Source organism: Carlito syrichta, unplaced genomic scaffold (genome assembly GCF_000164805.1).
Source record: "Carlito syrichta isolate Samal-C Ts95f unplaced genomic scaffold, Tarsius_syrichta-2.0.1 Scaffold306680, whole genome shotgun sequence".
Lineage (NCBI taxonomy): Eukaryota > Metazoa > Chordata > Mammalia > Primates > Tarsiidae > Carlito > Carlito syrichta.
The window spans coordinates 81,270-86,659 of NW_007250776.1; positions in this window are offsets into that span (position 1 = coordinate 81,270).

Sequence of the window (5,390 nt, forward strand, 5' to 3'; positions counted from 1 at the left end):
CATCATGCAATGTGCTCTGAGTAGAAGGGGCTTAATTGTCCATCTGCTCTATATCGGTTTCAGTCCACATAAGGGTCTCTGACCTGAACCTTACCGTGAGTGGCATATGCTGTCTTTTGCCTGTGTCTCTTGGCAAAGGGTGTTTGGGCTTCATGGGAAGGCCCTGACTCTCACCACTGGGTTAAATTATTAAACATTCCTCTTCTTATCTTTGCAGAGGAGCAAACTGGGGTCCAAGAAAGAGGATAAACCAAAGAAAAGAGAATGATATACTTGCAACTAAACATCAAATTTGCTTCCAAGATTTCTGGCAGCCTAATCTCAGAGGGAGACCTACTGTGTTGTACAGACCTCATGTTTGGAAATTTAAAACACCTTCTTGTTTTTCAGGTCTGTGTCCTTCCAGTGCCAACCCCACAGTTACTGTTCTGTTTCTTTTCCCTCATAGAAAATTTCATTGTTCTTTAGAAGTAAGTTTTCCTGATCATAAAAATAATAAATGCTAATTTTAAAACACAGGGAAATATAAAATTTAAGAGGTTCTTCTGTGACTTTTGATTTTTTAAGCATATTTCCTGCCTTTTTCCATGCATATGGATAATATATATTAAACAAATTTATAACCAGATTTTTATAACCTGCTTCTTTTTACTTGACTCATTATAAATATGACTTCGTGTCATTAAAAAGTTCTTTCAAAATAGCATGTCTATTGGCAGGATCAATATTCCATCATGAAGACATACCATAATTTATTTACCAATTTCCCTGTGACTTGACATGTGCATTGTTGCCAGCATTTCTCTATTATAAATAAAGTCAGAAATATCACCCTTGTACCTAAGTCTTTCCCAGAATCTCTAATTATTTCCTTTGGATGGATCCCTACAAGTAAAAATCTAGGTCAAAATTCAGCAACATTTTCATACATTTAACTCAGCCAAAACTTTTTCTTTTTTTTACAAAAACTGTCTCTGTCCACTCTTTTCTCCCTTTTCTTCTCAGCCCACTAAAATCTGACTTCCACTACCTCACTCTCTCTGAAACGGCTTTCATGAAAAAAGTCCCACATGTGTTTTTAGTCCCATTGAACTTGACTCTTCTGTAGCATTTGTATCATCAGCTATTTCCTCTTCCTGTTTCTTTAACTCGACTTTTGAGTATTTGTCTTTCTTTTCTGTTTTCCTGGTTCTCTGCCACCTCTTCCTAGGCTCAAGGATGCTTTTGGCTGCCAGCAAAAGAGAACCCTACTAATAGTGACTGAAGTGAATACGGACTTATTTTTCTTACGCACAAGATGACATACAACTGCCAAAATGGGTTTAGTAGCACACTGATGGTAGGCTCAGCAACTCTGAGATTCCCTTGGTCTTCCCCTCATGTTTGTTGCCTCAAGATCACAGTGTGGTTGCTGTGGCACCAGGCACCACATTCACATTCAAGAAATAAAAACTGAAGCAATCTCTCCCTCTGCGATGTTTTTGTTCAGGAAGGGCATTCTCTTTAGCAAGCCTCCTGCTATGTTTCATTAGCCAGAACTGGGTCACAGTTTTGGTCAGGCTTTAAGCCAACTATGATCGTCCTATAGAGGCCTGGGAAGGTGTTAACCTTCTGAGACCAAGGGACCTCAGCTTGAACAAATCAGTATTGTTTAACAGGAAAAAGAAATTAATAGGCTGTGGAGAATGGCTTTGCATGGGCATTGGAGGGAGTAGCTCCAATCGGTGGGTTTAGATTCCCTCTTAACCATCTTTCTGTTGGATTTGTTTCCTGGAAATGTTAACCACACACACAAACCCCCTTCCTGCCCACATCGTGATGACATTTCACAAACGTATCCCTAGGTCATGGTCCAGATACCCCGTTGGTTTTTCTCTTGAGATTCCGTAGGGGCCAGAAACTCACTTTCTTCTCTGTTTTAACTTTTCCCAAACTTGTCTCAGTATTACTTAGTCTAGGAGCTTCCAAACATGTGTTAACATCAGAACCTTTTTGTTGTCAATGAACCTTACATGAAAATATATGACAAAAAACAGAACTTGATTTCTGCCTTGCAGTCTCTCCTCTTCACAGTGTGGGTGGGACTGGGGGCTGGACATCTCTGGGACTCTGCAGGATGCTGGTAAACAGGTTATCTTGCCTGGAATTCCCCAAAGCAGAGCCTAAGACAGAAGTTCATCTGTTGCTACTGTATTAGGGCGTGCCAGAGAAACAGGAGTAAGGGGACAGGGCACCAGGACAGGGAAGGAGGAAGGGAAAATGTGAAGCGCACTCAGGCACCAGCCAGTACTTGGCACCAAGCTCCACTGATCGTCTAATCTTGCTGACCTTTGGAGCAGCCACATGAGCTGCTGCTGTACCTCAGGACAGCCTGTCTCTGGGAAGATGAGAAGAATGTATCTGCTGGATCCTGCACCCATCGATCAAAACTTCCATGACAGGCAAGGGTGCCCACACACCTTGCAGCCTCTCACACTTCTGGGCCACAGATCGGCCCCAGAGCAGGGGGTCAGGCGGACACAGCACGAACAGCAGGTGAGATGCTGTCAGGGCGCCAGAGCAAGGACAGCGCCTGAGGGGGCCGGCCCAGATGAGGCAAGGCCACAGGGATCTGGGGTGATGCACAAGGCCTGTCTGACTCAGCAGGTGAGCATCCCCGCTTCACAGACAAGAAGACCACGGTGCCGAGGGGAAATCCCTTTCCAGGGTGACACAGCTAGTTAGTGGCAGAACGCGGCATATCAGACTCTCTATCCAGGGCTCCTTTATCGGGCTAACTTTTCACTGGTGGTTTGTGTGTGTGTGTGCCTGTCTTCTTCTTAGAGACTCAAGAAAGCATAATCAAAGCCCTGACCATTCTCAACTGAATTTCTTAAGTGGCTCTGGCACCAACTTCGTGCATCACAGACTGTGCGTGTTTTAATTGGGACATTGTTTTCTTGCCAGCTTAGTTCCTTTAGAGTTGGGGGAAAGCAGCTCCGTAACAGCCAAGTGGAAGTCTATTATTATCAGTCACATCTGTCAATATCAGGCAGAGGCTTTCTTCATCTTTGCCAAAATTGGACAGCAGCTGTCCTTATTTCATAAAATAATGAGGATAATTCTAAACTGAGACTGATGTACCAAAACTTAGAAGAAAAAAACTTTATAGCTTCATTTGTATTCTTAGTGCTGCAAATTGTCTTTTACAATCCCCTTACTTTTACAAAATCCCTTTCTGCAATTGACAGGGTGTGAATCAGGTATAATGTTAATAATCATAAATAGATGTTGTTCCAGAAAGCAAAACCAAATGGTGGAATAGGCATGAACAATTCACAGCTAAGTCCCACTTGTAGTTCTACAGAGAAAGGTGGTCAACACTTACCTTGTTCTGGACCCTGGACCTTCCTGAGGACTGTTATCCCATGAAGTGAATTCCTGAGCTGGCCAGCTCCTAGAAAGTAGTATTCAAGTACAACTGGCCCTTGAGCAGCCTGGGTCTGAACTGTGCAGGTCCGCTTGCATACAGATTCCTTCCACCTCTGCCACCCTTGAAACAGCAAGACTAGGTCTTCCTCTTCCTTCTCAGCCTACTCAACATTGAAGATGACCAGGGCGAGGACCCTCGTAACAATCCACTCCACTTAAGGAACAGTAAATATATTTTTTCTTCCTTGTGATTTTCTTAATATTATGTTTTTTCACTAGTTTACTTTCTTATAAGGATATAGTACAAAATATACATAACATACACATTGTGCTGTTAACCAACTGTTCATGTTATTGGTGAGTGTTGAAACAGAGATCAGAAGATTGAAGGAATGGCCTCCTTGCGGCCATAAGAGAAGAGATAACAAAGAAGACCAAAAGCCATGCCACGAAAAGGTTAAGTCATGCACTCTTGTAATTAAAGAGTACACTATGTGCTAACTTTGACGGGTTTCTTTAAATTTTTCTCAAGCAGCTCAACAGGCACCAGCCTCAGGATAAACAATAGTGAGACAACTGCAGCTTACGGACTGCCAGACTCCGACGGACCCCTATCCCTGGCCCCAGGCCACAAGCCGCAGCTGTGATGGACCAGAGACTGAATTCAGTAAGCTTCTCCTGATAAAAGACCACCCGTCGCGAACTGGTGCCAGCTGGTTTACAGAGGAGGGGCACTGAGCACCTTTGTGCCCTCCGCTCCACCTTGCGATGTGTAAGGCCTGAGTGTGATGCGTGTACATGTTAACTCTCTACCCCAAAGTGAGGCACATGTGACATGCGTGTTTGCGTACTATGCATGCATGTATCCCCCTTTGTGCACATTTGTAGCTCTTCCTATAACTCGCTGAATATGGACACTTGGCCAACCTGCATAAACCCCTGCTCCACTCTCCCTTCCCTTGAAGTGCCCACTTTCAGTCTCTGCCAAGTGACTCAGTTCCACACTTACTAAATGCTAGTGGGGATGGTAAGAGACTGCTTCCCAGCCTGTCAGGACAGCCCGTCTGCATGTTGCAACCCCTTACAAGAAATGAAGTTTTCTCTCCGAATGTATAAACCCTGGGATTAGGACATACAGAAGTTATACATGAATTTTTTAGTATGACGGGGTCAGCACCTCTAATCCCTGCATTATCCAAGGGTCATCTGTAATTCACACGTTTCTCGAACAAGTGCAATTCCACTAATTGATAGACAGCAAGTAGCTGACACTAGAGTGTTCTGTAAAAGTAAACAATGATGATGCTGACATGTGAGTACACGTGCTTAATAAATTCATCAAGCCTTGCTTTCCTTGCTGGTGTACACATTTCCTGGCCACCATATAGCCTTTCTGTGGACTCAGGTTTGTGCAAATTCTTTTCCCAAAGTAATGACACTTCCTAAACGATTTTAGATTGTTATATTATTTAATTACTTGAGTAGAATATGCTTTCTGATCTTTGACAGTTGACTGATTGCCCTAGTGAAATAACTGAACTTCATTATACTTTCACTAAAGTTTTATATGTGTGTGTTATTTATATTAAAAGTATTAAAAACATATTTGCATTTAATCTACTCAATCATAATTTTTTCCATGAAAATTACACAAGCTGGACTAAAAAGAAATGACACTACTAGTAAAATTTTTGATGCTAGATTGGATGTGTGCTGAGGGTCACAGAAGCTATAGTTTCTTCCAGACTATACAGTCATTTTAAGATGATGGTCTCCATAAAGTCAGAAACAATTTATTTTCAACTTTTGAAGTAAAACTTACTTCAGAACTTCAAAACAAATTCTTAAATGTCTCTTGAGGTTTTTTAGTTCATGTAAACAACAACAAAACTAGGTGGTGCTCACTTGCAGTTATGACTGTATTTCTTATCTGGCATTGGGATAGTGAGGGATTAGAGACAGTGACTCAGTTCCACACT